Consider the following 14,831-nt stretch of genomic DNA (forward strand, 5'->3'; position numbering starts at 1 on the left):
ATGAGATTTTCTAAAATGAAGTTAACTATAATGTACTGTTGTGAAACTTGCCATTTTGCACTGAATATAATGTAGGCACCTTTATGTAACAATTTATGATTGTGTTTCACTCCACTGAGCAAGATGATCTCTATAAACTTCAGTCTCCCTGCAGTTTCCCTGTTACTATCAATGTGAAAGTTAATCTATGTATGTGAAGTACCAGGCTGGCACATAGCAGGTGCTCAAGAAATTACAACTATTAACATTACAATTAGCATTTACTAGTTAACGTGCAGGTGAATCACCACTGAAAGATATGCTTTTTGTTTGTTTTAATTTAATGTGGTTGTCCTAATGCAACTAAAATCCACTGGTTTCAAACCACCTGCCAGCTCTCTCTGGATGTGTTACTTCGAGAGTTTGGTTACTGTGGGCTCAAAGAGAAAAGAGAAAAAATAGACAGCTGGGAATGAATGTTTAAGGAACTGTCTAATGAGGCTTAGAAAAGCAAACAGAAAGTGCAAAAACAAGTGAAATCCCGAGAAGAAATCTGACAACAGAAGATCAAGTCTGAAGGCCTTTGCCCCATCTATATCCCTTGAGATCATTTCCTGGCTCTAGATGAGGTGTGCTCAGAGCCTATCATTTTAGTGAGCCTTTAATGAGAAGCTCTCTCACAGAGCTCAGTTGCCAATCTGGAATAATAACGGACATGCTAATTTTTTGTTAAATCTCTAGAGTACTGCTGCCTAATAAATTAGTAAATTGCAGTTCGTTCCAATAGCAGAGGTTGCAAATTGAAACCACTAATTTTTTTTTTTTTTTTTGAGACAGAGTTTCACTCTTTTTGCCCCAGCTGGAGTGCAATAGCATGATCTCGGCTCACTGCAACCTCCACCTCCTGGGTTCAAGCGATTCTCCTGCCTCAGCCTCCAGAGTAGCTGGGATTACAGGCATGCGTCACCACGCCCGGCTAATTGAAACCGCTAATTTTTAAGCTCCAACAGAGGTTTCTATCGTTACAAGAGGCAGGGATTCTGGATGCTTCTAAGTAGAAAATAAATTTGACTTTTTTTTTTTTTTTTTTTGAGACAAGGTCTTGCTCTGTTGCCCATGCTGGAGTACAGTGGTGCCATCTCACTTCACTGCAATTTCTGCCTCCTGGGCTCAAGCGATACTCCTGTGGCTGGGACTATAGGCATGTGCCACCACGCCCAGATAATTTTTTTTTTTTTGGTAGAGAAGGGGTTTTGCCATGTTCCCCAGGCTGGTCTCGAACTCCTGAGCTCAAGCAATCCACCCAACTCAGACTTCCAAAGTGTTGGGATTATAGGTCTGAGCCACCACACCTGGCCAAATTCAATATATCCTGCTAATTTCTTCTAGCTTCTGCTAAAATTAAACAACAAACTTGGAATCCTTTGAAATTGTAGTTTTGTTTAACTAACATTTATTGAGCACCTACTACGTGCCAGGTAGTGTTCTAGAGGCTTGTGATATCAGAGAACAAAACGGAAAAAAAACAAAAATAAAAAAAAATCCTTAGAGTTTCTACCCTAGTGGTCTGAAGTTCAAATGGCCAGGAAAACAACAGTTCTTGATGACCTGTTTTCAGCAACACAACTTTTCTGTGGCATACACAGTAATTTAATAAAAATAATAATTCCTTATGCTGATTTAACCAGTATGAATTGCCTCATGATCCCTGGGCTAGTAGAAATTTTATGTCTTTGTTATTGAATTAGAACCAGCTCACAGCCCCACATATTAGGATTAGAAGGGAGTCTTATTTGTCTCTCAGGACGTTCTCCCTACCTAGGTATGTCAGGAATCCTGAGGGGACCTCAGAATCCAGGAAGAATGTCTGCTAGGCTTCCGCCAGGAAGAGTGGTGGCCCCCCAGTCCAGGGTTTACTAGGGCTCTAATGTTCCAAACTTCTACTCAGTGTCATTGCCAGAAATTAGTCACCCACTCATTACAGGTGTGATCCAAAATATTTAACCATCAGTATACCACAGGTGCCAACCAATCAGAAGACAAGCCAGCCATAGTGCTGGTGTGGGGTCCTGGTACCTCCACTGTGCCTGACATTAACCTTTCATCACTGGATCATAGGATATAGGGAGGAGGGAAACACGTGAGTAGCCAGGATAGAGGGGCCACTCAAGAAAGAAAGGATTGAGGCAATGGTTATTGACCAACCATTACAAAAGTTTTTAACCATTACAAAAGTATTTAAGTATGTTGACTAACCATATAGCCACACCTTTGTGTATGGGTAAATACTAGCCCTGCCACAGCTTGCCTATGAAGTGGGGCTGCTGGCTGTGGGAGTGGGTGCTTGCTTGCCCAATTCCCTGCTCTAGACAGTAGGCCCTTCGAAACAAAGGGGGATCATGTCTGTTCCTTTCCTTTCATGGCAATCTGGACCCAAAGAGCTCTTCACTATACGCCACAATCTTTTTTTAGAGACAGGGTCTCACTCTGTCACCCAGGCCAGAGTGCAGGGGCATAATCATACCTCCCTGCAGCCTCAAATTCCCGGGCTTAAGCAATCCTCCCCTGTCTCAGCCTCCTGAGTAGCTAGGACTACAGACAAGGGCTACCACACTCGGTGAATTTTTTAATTTTTAATTTTTTTTTTTTTTGAGACGGAGTCTCACTCTGTCACCTAGGCTGGAGTGCAATGGTGTGGTCTCAGCTCACTGCAACCTCCACCTCCTGGGTTCAAGCGATTTTCCCGCCTTAGCCTCCAGTGTAACTGGGACTACACCTAACTAATTTTTGTATTTTTACATGCCACCACACCTGACTAATTTTTGTATTTTTAGTAGAGACGGGGTTTCACTATGTTGGCCAGGCTGGTCTCAAACTCCTGACCTCATGATCCGCCCGCCTCGGCCTCCCAAAGTGCTGGGATTACAGGCGTGAGCCACTGCGCCCAGCCAATTTTTAATTGTTTTAGAGACAAAATCTTGCTATGTTGCCCAGGCTTCTCTTGAACTCCTGGCCCAAGTGATCTTCTTGCCTCAGTTTCCCAAAGTGCTGGGATTATAGGCGTGAGCCACCGCACCCAGCCCACTCTATAAACTTTGAACCCAGCCTTCACAGACATCTCTGCAGACATCCTCCCATGAGGCCAATCCCTCCTTAAAGGGACTGCCCCTGTGTGGGCTCAGTAGGAATCTGTCCCCTGATGGAAATGACAGCACTTGCCAGCATGTCCTTTAAGTTCTTGGATATAAAAGCCTGATCCCACTCTAGCTTTCTAGGTAATGGCATAGACTCCACTCCTTTTAAGAATGGCTGTTCTAAAGTCCTTCAGGCACAGGGTATGCCTATGTCCTATACACACAGAGTACACCCTTTTAAGAAAGTTACCTGTATTACAGTGGCTCTCAGTCTTCAACGTGCACACAGGTCACCTGAGGGAACTATTAGAATGAAAAGTTTCAGGGATTCACCCCTAGAGATTCTAGTTAGTTAGGTATCCAGTGGAACACAGGTTTTAAACGACAGCTCCCTTCAACAGGTGGATCTAATGCAGATCGTCAGAGGGAAATAAACAGCAGGTGATTAGCAGGGATTTCAGCTCTATTTGTAAGTCACTTTGTGTTTGCAAAGTAATGACAGATGTGTTGCCCTCTCCAAAGCCCTAAGTCAATTATAAACCATAACTTTGGTTGTTATATTTCACTCTGTTAATCTGTTTTCCTTAAGTCATCCACAGCAAACGTGGCCAGATATTCCTTTTAAGATTGGAGATACCTCAAGGTTATCTCAAGGATATAAGGGAATTAGAGGTAGCATGGTACATTTCCCCAGCCTTGCAGTCCCATTGCCTCCTAGTGATTGTTTGATCTCTAGGAGTGATGGATTCAGAGTGAAAATGGCAGTTGGAAATGTTAACCTTTTAGTCCCTCTGTATGGCTAAAATTGTGAACACATGGGGCAGATATTATCTTTATTTTTTGTCTAGAGGCAGCCTCACCCCCTGCCCTTCAAGCATCCCCTTGACATTTTCTATGTGTGCCCTTTTCCTCCACTTTAGTTGTTGTGAACTTTGTCAGGGTTCAAACGACTGCAGCTCCCATGTGATAGTCCCTGAGATCACATGTAAAGGAATACCTATCCTAACCGGTAGAAGCCACTGAAATGAATCTGGTGGCTGACTGTCTTCCTTACATGCCACCCTGACCTTTCTTGTTGGGGATGCAAGGCAGGACCAGAATGAGGCCACCTTATGTGACTCTTTTTTTTTTTTTTTTTTTGAGACAGACTCGGCTTTGTTACCCAAGCTAGAGTGCAATGGCACAATCTCGGCTCACAGCAACCTCCACCTCCTGGGTTAGAGCACTTCTCATGCCTCAGCCTCCTGAGTAGCTGGGACTACAGGCGTGTGCCACTATGTCCAGCTAATTATTATTATTTTTTTATTTTTTGAAGAGATGGGGTTTCCCTATGTTGGCCAGACTAGTCTTGACCACCTGGCCTCAAGTGATCCGCCCACCTCGGCCTCCCAAAGTGCAGGGATTACAGATGTGAGCCACTGTGCCCCGCTACATCACTCTCGTTCTAAGGAATTCGTTTAAAAATGTACAGCTCACAGAAAGTTAATAATAAAGACGTTACTGTTAGCAAGGAACTTTCATCTCTGTCACCCTCTTCCCCCTCATTTCCCATATATGACGTAGACCTCCTGTTCCTATGAGGAAACTTCCTCTAAAGCAAAGTTCTCAACCCTGTTGGGGCACTGAGGTACATTTGGAAATACGTGGAGGCGATTTTGGTTGTTAAGTGACAGGCCCACCATTCAGGGATACTGAAGAGTTTACAATGCATACAACAGTCCAACCAAGACCTGTCCTGCCCACCATACTAACAACAACCATTAAACACCCCACTCGGCTGTCATTCCTGCCTCAGATCTTCTTTCCTCCCAACCCCAGAAAAGGACTAACTTCTCTAACTGGTGTCTTTGGGAGAAGGAATGAGCAGTGCAGCTCAGCCCCTACTGGGATGTGTTCTTTGGAATCTGGCAACCCAAAGAGAGGGTGAACTAGGGCCTGCTCTTTGCTGGATGGTCAGCTGCCCAGGTAGGCTCTGCCCTGTTGGGAAGACCTGAAATCGATCTATACCAGACCCTGGTGGGAAAATCTATTAATGGCAGTGGAGTGTTACCAAGCCCTTTGGATCACAGTTCTGAAGTCATGTTTCCAGTCCCTTTTATCAGTGACAGAGATGACATTTTCATCTCCATTTGTTTGTCTCCCATATCTTATTTACCAATTGTTTTGAACTGGGAAGGGAATCAAGGAATGCTATTTAATTGGCTCCAACATGTAAAAAAAAGTTTGAGAGTAAAGAGAAAATATCACTGTATGTAAATGTTAGTGGCTTTAGATTTTCCAGTGATTTTAAATTTCTAAAATATGTCATAACCACTCAGATTTATGTTATTCATATGGATTTCAGGACATCAAAATGGTATTTTTATTTTTTTAATTATGCCTAGTTTAACTACAAAACAGACTTGAGGCTGCTTTTAAAGAATGCATACAATTTCATCAGATTTTCTTTCTTACTTAAAAATATAATGGAGTAGGAAAAATAAGGATCCAATAATAAGATAAAGCCAATAAAGTATTAGTACACTAAAACGCATGCTCTTCAGTCTTCCACATTTATTAAAAGTAGCGGCGAGCTAAACACTAAACTTCCTGGTGGACAAAGGAAAATGGAAAACACAATTATTTTCAAGAGTAACTGACTGGGCGCCGTGGCTCATGCCTGTAATCCCAGCACTTTGGGAGGCCAAGGTGGGCGGATCACCTGAGGTCAGGAGTTCGAGGCCAGCCCGGCCAACATGGTGAAACTCCATCTCTACTAAAAATACAAAAATTAGCCAGGCATGGTGGTGGGCACCTCTAATCCCAGCTACGCAGGAGGCTGAGGCAGGAGAATCGCTGGAACCCAGGAGGCGGAGTTTGTAGTGAGCATGATGATGCCACTGCACTCCAGCCTGGGTGACAGAGCGAGACTCCGTCTCAAAAAAAAAAAAAGAGTAACTTTGCCTATTGAATATAAGATTAAAATATATTTTAACTAATTATATATCAGTGTACCAGTCCTCAGGAGAAAGTCAAGGGGTATTGGCTAATGTAATGTATATAGCTCCAAAAACATCCCTAAAGAAAATGTAACAGCGAGTTAGCTTCAGCTGTTTCTTATTGGTTCCTTCAATGCAAGCCATGAGGATCATGCCAAATCATAATTTAATAAAAGGGCTCCTTCAGGGACCAAAACAATCCAAGAAAATTGCCCTCTGATGGTCTGGCTTGATGCCCAGACTTACAAGATCTAGATTGTTTTGCCTTTTACACACATTTTTGAATAGCAGCTATTATTTCCTGTATATGATAAATGTTTAGATTCTATTCTGCCAATACCCCATCATCCATACTAATAAGGTAATGCAAAGACATAAATCATTCCAAATATTGGGCTTTAAAACATTATTAACAAGCACTAGAAAATCTTAATGGTTTTGGCTTTGGATTGCACCGCTTAAATTTTTTTTTCAACAGAAGCAACTTACTTCCTCTATTATATTTTTCTTGGTAGTCTAAACCCCCAATGGGTATGGAAGAATTTCCACTGGAATAAGGCAATAAGTCATTCTAACTTTTATTTATATTTAGTAAAAAGAAGTTAAAAAAAGAAAAAAATGGAAAATAACAAATAAACAAAGCTTTCCCCTTGCTCACTACGCAAATGACCATATAGCATGTGTCATATAGGAGGTACTCAGAGAGAGTTCCACAATGCTTAAGGAATTGAAAATGCAATCTTTTTGTTGTTGTTGTTGCTGCTATTGTTCATCTGCTGTGTCGGACACTTCTTGAACACCTCTTCAAGATTTTCTTGGCCCACTAAGTGTCAGCTCCGGCTACTGCTGTGGGACCAGTATCACACTGGCACTAACATGGGCCTCACTGTACATCTCACTCTTCTGCTCTGGGACTTGGGAATCCCCTTTGAGTAAACCAGAAGAGCAGGAGTGTTTATGCCCTTGAAGCTATTCTTGACCAATGGGACGCAGGAGCTGATGGATAAATGCTTCTTTTGTGTCCTACAGACACATTTTCCGAAATGAACCCTGTGAGGCTCCCCAAAATATCCCAGTGAGATGGAGCACCAATCCCCCTTAGCTGGGGTCATGGAGGGGCAACTTGGGAACAGGTTCTTGTATGGGTTTTCCCTGCTTCTCTGTTTCACTCCCCTGACCTGCATTTTTATTCCTTGTGACCATATTCCCAAATGAACTATCTGCAAAGAAGACTTTACAGTGGGCTTCACTTTGGGGGTAACTCAGCTAGATATCTGCTTTGGTCATACTTTACTGTGTTCCCATGTATGTGGATTTACAGATTCTATTCTTCAATTTTAATGAAATTAACTTTCATATAAAGAAAAATGAACCTCTGAAGATTCCCACAGCAAAGCTGCTGATTGAAGATAAATAAGCACAAGATGACAACAAGAAAATCACAAAGCTCAGTCTTCTCTTACTCAAAGGATGAATTCCACACAAGCTACAGAGAAGAAGAAATAACTTTTGTAGCCTTAACAATAAATTAAAATAAGTTTTAAATATTTTTATCTTTATTTTATTCTTTTAAAATTCCATTTAAAAAAATAAATTCCAGGTCAGGCGTGGTGGCTCAAGCCTATAATCCCAGTGCTTTGGGAGGCTGAGGTGGGAGGCTCACTTGAGCCCAAGAGTTTGAGACCAGCCTGGGCAATGTGGCGAAGTCCTGTCTCTGCAAAAAATACAAAAATTAGCCAGGCATGGCAGCTTGTGCCTATAGCCCCAGCTACTTGGGAGGCTGAGGTGGGGAAATCACCTGAACCCAGGAGTTGAAGGCTGCAGGGAGCTGTGATCATGCCATTGCACTCCAGCCTGGGCAACAGGAACCCTATCTCAAAAAACAAACAAACAAACAAAAAGCAATGAAAATAAATTCCATATATTCTTAAAGTTCACAATGAGTGGAGTAGTCCATATATAATTTCTAGATAAGTGAATATGCATATATGAGGAGCACGCACTCAACATTTTTTACTGATTGGAGATCACTGGTCCAAATAAATTCAAGGCTGATCTGAGTGCAATGGTGTTTACAACTAATCTATCACAACCAGTTACAGATATCTTTGTTCCTTCTCCATTCCCATTGCTCTGCTTGACTAGCCTTAAAACATATATAAAAAGTAAATAAAAATTTTAAAAAAATGTTTTAATTCAAATGATCTTACCTTTCCAGTTTCCTTATCAGCTTTGATGGGGTATAATAGGAGGTGAGTAAAACTGAGTCATTCATAAAAGTTTCCCTCAATAATCTGCACTGATAAACAGAGCAGATTCATTGATAGACAAATAATTTCTTTTATTTTGCATGTCTTTAAAAAAATGTTTTTTGTAGAGACAGTGAGCTGTGATCACACCACAGCACTCCAGCTTGGGTAACAGAGTGAGACTCTGTCTCAAAAAAACCTCAAAAATAAATAATAAATAAATATAAAAATATTTATCAGTGTACCTCTAACATTGCCTTTAGTAAATAAAAGGTAAAATCATAAAGCTTTTGGAGGCAAATATAGAAGAATATCTTCAGGACTCAAGAGTAAGCAAGAGTTTCTATGTTTCAGAAGGCAAAATCACAAAAGAAACATTTGATAAATTGAAATTTCTTTAAACTAAAAACTTCTGCTCATCAAAAGCCAATTAAGAAAATGCACAGGTGGCTGGGCGCGGTGGCTCTCGCCTGTAATCCCAGCACTTTGGAAGACCGAGGCAAGTGGATCACTTGAGCCAGGAGTTCAAAACCAGCCTAGCCAACATGGTGAAATCCTGTCTCTTCAAAAAATACAAAAGTTAGCCAGGTGTGGTGGCACATGCCTGTGGTCCCAGCTACTGGTGAGGCTGAGGCACAAAAATTGCTTGAACTCAGGAGGTGGAGGTTGCAGTGAGCCAAGATTGAGCCCTTGTACTCCAGCCTGGGCAACAGAGAGAGACTCTGTCTCAAAAAAAAAAGAAAAAAAAAAGAAAAGAAAAGAAAATTCAGAGGCAAGCTACAGACTGGGAGAAAATATTTGCAAAACATACCCGTGACTAAGGACTTACATCTAGGATATATAAGTAATTCAATAATAAAAAGACAACTAATCCAATTTTTAAAGGGCAGAAGTAACATTTCGTAAAAGATATAAAAATAGACAATAGGTCAGGCCTGGTGGCTCATGCCTGTAATCCCAGCACTATGGGAGGCCAATGTGGGCAGGTCACTTGAAGTCAGGAGTTCAAGACCATCCTGGGCAAGATGGTGAAACCCCATCTCTTCTAAAAATACAAAAAAAAAAAAAAAAAAAAAAAAAACAGCCAGGCATGGTGGTAGGTGCCTATAGTCCCAGCTACTCGAGAGGCTAAGTCAGGAGAATTACATGAACCCGGAGGCGGAGGTTGCAGTAAGACGAGATGGCGCCACTGCAAGTCAGCCTGGGTGACAGAGGGAGACTCCATCTTAAAAAAAAAAAAAGGCAATAAACACATAAAAACATTGAGCGATTTATTCATTCATTCTACAAACATTCACTGAGTATTATACACCAGGAGCTGGGAGCAGTTTTCCTGTGGGAAGGGGAGGGTACATGCTGTTGAGCTGGACTGCAGGAGCTGGGGTAAGAGTTAGGAAAAAGAGGAGAGGCACACTCTCATACCCACAGATCCATTAAGTCTAATAGGGTCTTGGCTGGGTCTCTCTGAGAGTGTGGACCTGCGTCCCTCCCTCCCCTTTGGGAGGTGGCAAGGGATAGAAAGCCCCTCATCTCTCAGCCTGTCTGAGCAGGGACTGGCATGTCTTCTAAAGGCAAAGTGACTTTGACCCTGGGTTGCTGCCAGCACAACCAAGGAGGTGGCTGGACAGCTGGAGGATGAACAGAGAAGCCCATCCCCCACTGACCTGGAGATGGCCGCCTTCAAAGGCCAAGACCACTGGTCCCAGGAAGACATGCTGACTTTGCTGGAATGCATAAAGAATAACCTTCCAACCAATAGCAGTTACAAGTTCAAAACCACCTAATCACATATGGGGACAAAGTAGCATTTAAAGATTTCTGGAGACACGACAAGTTCAATGGGTAGAGATTTCTTTTTTCTCCTTCGTCTCCTTCTCCTTCTTCTTCTTTTTGGCTTTGTTTTGTTTTCTAGACAGGATCTCATTCTATCACCCAGGCTGGAGTGGACTGATATGATCATAGCTGACTGCAGCCTCAAACTCCTGGACTCATGCAATTTTCCTGCCTCAGTTTCTTGAGTAGCTAGGCCCACAGGTGTGAGTCATCACACTGGGCTAATTAAAAAAAATTTTTTTTTTGTAGAGTTGGGGTCAGAAATGGGTGTTGGCCAGGCTGGTCTCAAACTCCCAGCCTTAAGCAATCCTCTCACCTTGGCCTTCCAAAGTACTGGGATTACAGGCATGAGCCACTGTGCCTGGCCTAAATGTGTGAAAATTTCTGACAAGGTGAGGAAGTTGTGCACTTTGACAGAATTGATCCTCAATGCCAGAAACATGTTAAAAATCCTTAAAAAGGTTAAACACAAAAAACTCAAACAACACCCAGACTTCCCAAAGAAGTCCCTGATCCCTTATTTCCACTTCTTCATGGAGAAGCAGGCCAAGTGTGCAAAACTCCACCCTGAGATAAGTAACCTGGACTTCACAAAGATTCTATCCAAGAAATAAAAGGAGCTGCCTGAGAAGATGAAAATGAAATATATTCAGGACTTTCCAAGGGAGAAACAGAGTTTGAGTGAAACCTGGCTCATTTCAGGAAGGATCATCCCAACTTAATGAAGAATGCCAAGAAGCCAGACATCCCCAAGAAGCTCAACTCCCCCACCCAGCAGCTGTGGTACACCCATCGGAAGAAGGACTTTAGTGTATGTGTGTTTTTGGGGTTTTGTTTTGAGACGAGGTCTCATTCTGTCACCCAGGCTGCAGTATGGTGGTGCAATCACAGCTCACTGTAGCCTCAATCTCCCAGGCTCAAGTGGTCCTGCCACCTCAGCCTCCCAAGTAGCTGGGACTACAGGCACACACCACCACACCCAGCTGATTTTTAAACATTTTGTGTAGAGATAGGATTTCACTATGTTGCTCAGGCTGGTCTTGAATCCTGGGCTCAAGCAACCCACCCACCTTGGCCTCCCAAAGTGCTGAGCTTACAGGCATGATCCACTGTGCCTGGCCAAGAAGGTGTATTTTAAAGTGTGGCCAGATGCCCCTACAAAGGAGGTGAAGAACTTTCTGGGGAAGTAGTAGTCTCAGCTCTCAGACAAAAAAAAAAAAAAAAAAAAAAAAAAAAAGGCTGAAATGGATTCATGAGGCTCCAGGAGCAGTGGAAGTAGTACAAGGAGATCATGCAGACCTATATCGAGGAGCACCCTGAGCCGAACATCATTGAGGAGGGCCCCACCAAGTCTACCCTTGCCAAGGCTGAACACCAGCTCAAGGACAAATTTGATGGGCGACCCACCAAGCCACCTTGGAACAGCTACTCACTGTACTGTGCAGAGCTCATGGCCAACATAAAGGATGTGCCCAGCACTGAGCGCATGATATGCCTTGAGGCCAGCAGTGGAAGCTGCTCTCCTGGAAGGAGAAGGACGCCTATGTGCGACCAGAAAACAAAAGATTATGAGGTGGAACTGCTGCGTTTTTCTCAGGAGACTGCCCCAGGAGGAGCAGCAGCAGGTCCTGTGGGGGGAGAGGGTGCTGAACATCAACAAGAAGCACGCCACCTGCCCGGCCTCCAAGAAGCCAGTGGGGAAAAGAAAGAGAGATCAGATTGTTACTGTGTCTGTGTAGAAAGAAGTAGACATAGGAGACTCCATTTTGTTCTGTACTAAGAAAAATTCTTCTGCCTTGAGATGCTGTTAATCTGTAACCCTACCCCCAACCCTGTGCTCCCTGAAACATGTGCTGTGTCAGCTCAGGGTTAAATGGATTAAGGGCTGTGCAGGGTGTGCTTTGTTAAACAAATGCTTGAAGGCAGCATGCTTGTTAAGAGTCATCACCATTCCCTAATCACAAGTACCCAGAGACACAAAACACTGCGGAATGCTGCAGGGACCTCTGTCTAGGAAAGCCAGGTATTGTCCAAGGTTTCTCCCCATGTGATAGTCTGAAATATGGCCTTGTGGGAAGGGAAAGACCTGACCATCCCCCAGCCCGACACCGTAAAGGGTCTGTGCTGAGGAGGATTAGTAAAAGAGGAAGGAACACCTCTTTGCAGTTGAGATAAGAGGAAGGTTTCTGTCTCCTGCTCTTCCTGGGCAATGGAATGTCTCGGTGTAAAGCCAATTGTATATTCCATCTACTGAGATGGGGAAAACCGCCTTAGGGCTGGAGGTGGGACATGCTGGCAGCAATACTGCTCCTTAAGGCATTGAGATGTTCTTGTATATGCACATCAAAAGCACAGCACTTTTTTCTTTACCTTGTTTATGATGCAGAGACATTTGTCCACGCATTTACCTTCTGACCTTCTCTCCACTATTATCCTATTATCCTGCCATGCCCGATAATGATCAATAAATACTAAGGGAACTCGGAGGCCAGTTCTGGTGTGGATCCTCTGTATGCTGAACGCCGGTCCCCTGGGCCCCCTTTTTCTTTCTCTATACTTTCTCTCTGCGTCTCTTTCTTTTCCAAGTCTCTCATTCCACCTAACGAGAATCACCCACAGGTGTGGAGGGGCAACCCACCCCTTCAGAAGCCAGCCCAGGAAGAGGGTAAGGAAGCCTCTGAGAAGCCCACGCGGCTTCTCGGTGGATGGAAATTGGCAGCAATCTCCTGGACTCAGAAGGAGCACTACAAAAGCTGGCCAATGAGCAGCAAAAGCATATAAGGTGCACCTGGACCCCTGGGTTAAGGATCTCTGTCCCCCAGTGGGCCATGCTCATCTGCCCCCTGGAAAAGCAGTGGCAGCTGCAGGAGGAGCAGCCTGGGTTCTTGGAGAGCGAGCCGGCCTGCATGCTGGCCCCAAGGTGGAGTGACTTGTCTGAGAAGGCCAAGTACAAGGCCCAAGAGCAAGCCAGGCAGGGAGTGCCAGGAACTCGGCAAGCCGCCCAAGTCACCCAAGAGAGTACAGGAGATCTGGCAACAGAGCGTCATCAGCAACTACCTGGCCTGCTTCAAGAATGACTGGCTGAAGGCCTCGACAGCCATGGAGGTGACCTGAAATCACAAGGAGAACCTGATGTGAATTGAGAAGGGAGCCAAAGACCGAAAGCGATGAGAGAGAGCTGAGTGAGATGTGGGCACTTCCAGCTGCTACAGATTCTTCCAAGATGATGAAATTTCAGCGAGGAAGCAAGAAGCCTTGTGAACCAGTACCAGAAGTTCTTCCAGGAACTGCTATGCAATGGGGAGCTGAAACACCTGCCACAGACAGAGCTCACGGTGGATGGAAATTGGCAGCCATTTCCTGGAGTCAGAAGGAGCACTACAAAAAGTTGGCTAATGAGCAGTGAAAGTGTACAAGGTGCACCTGGACGCCTGGGTTAAGGGTCTCTGTCCCCAGGACCGCAGAGCCTAGAAAGAGTATATCTCTGATAAATGTAAGAGCATGACCAAGCTGTGGACTCGAACTCCTCTGAGTCCAGACAAACAATCCTGCAGTCCAAGTCAGAGTCCTAGGAGGATGATAAAGAGAACGAGGGCCATGAGGACAAGGATGGAGAAAAAGTGTGAAACCTGGCCCATTTCAGGAAGGATCATTCCAACTTAATCAAGAATGTCAAGAAGTCAGACATCTCCAAGAAGCCCACCCCTCACCCCAACCAGCAGCTGTGGTACACTCATGAGAAGGTGTTTTGTGTACATGTGTTTTTGTTTTTGTTTTGAGACCGGGTTTCTCTCTGTCGCCCAGGTTGGAGTGCAGTGGTGCAATCATGGCTCGCTGCAGCCTCAACTCCCAGGCTCAAGTGATCCTCCCACCTCAGCCTCCCAAGTAGCTGGGACTACAGGCACATGCCACCATGCCTGGCTATGAGAATGGGGACTCCTCTGAGGATGGCAGGAACTCCTCTGAGTCCAGCAGCAAGGAAGGGGATGTGAATGAGGAGTATGATGAGGATGAAGATGACTCCATAGGCAGCAGCTCCAGCTCCTCCTCTTCAGGGGACTCCTCAGACCCTGAATCCAGCTGAGGCTCAGCCCCACCCTGGGGCAGCCAGGGAGAGCCCAGGAGCTCCCCTCCCCAGCTGGCCACCTTTGTCTCTCCCCCATGTCTATTCCTTTCCCTCTGGCCTCCCCCACTTTCTTTCTTCCTTTCTTTTTTAAACAAAATGGGGATGGAGGCTGGAGGAGTCCAGGCCAGCACTCTGCAACCTCAGAGACATTAGCCCTGGGGGTCCTCCAGGGAGTGCAACCATCAGACTGAGCCAGCCCCAGACCAGCTGGGCCTACCCTACCCACTTCCGCACTTGCGGTTCCAGCATGGACAATGGATGGGGGAGTGGGGACGGGGGTGGGGCTGCCACAAAGAGTTCAGCGAGCCCTTCCACACCTGCAGCCCAATGCAAGATGGGGTGGAAGCTTGGGGAGGACCCCTTTCTTCCCCAAGGGGCCTGCCACTGAGACCCCTGAATTAGAATTGGAAGCAGGGAACCTGTGGGGAGAGGAGGGAGGTGTCTTTGAGAAAATAGGCACTGTCCTGATGACCCTCTCAGCTACTCCCTCCAGAACCACTCATGGGGGAGAGGGCAGAAGTTTTTTTTATAT

General features: G+C 44.7%; 1 pseudogene; it reads left to right on the forward strand.

Annotated features, from left to right (window-relative positions):
* The first annotated feature begins 8,326 nt into the window (after positions 1-8,326).
* On the forward strand, positions 8,327-14,257 carry LOC100448390 (nucleolar transcription factor 1-like; annotated as a pseudogene).
* Positions 14,258-14,831: the final 574 nt, after the last annotated feature.

This window comes from Pongo abelii, chromosome 2 (genome assembly GCF_028885655.2).
Source record: "Pongo abelii isolate AG06213 chromosome 2, NHGRI_mPonAbe1-v2.0_pri, whole genome shotgun sequence".
NCBI classification, from domain to species: Eukaryota; Metazoa; Chordata; class Mammalia; order Primates; family Hominidae; genus Pongo; species Pongo abelii.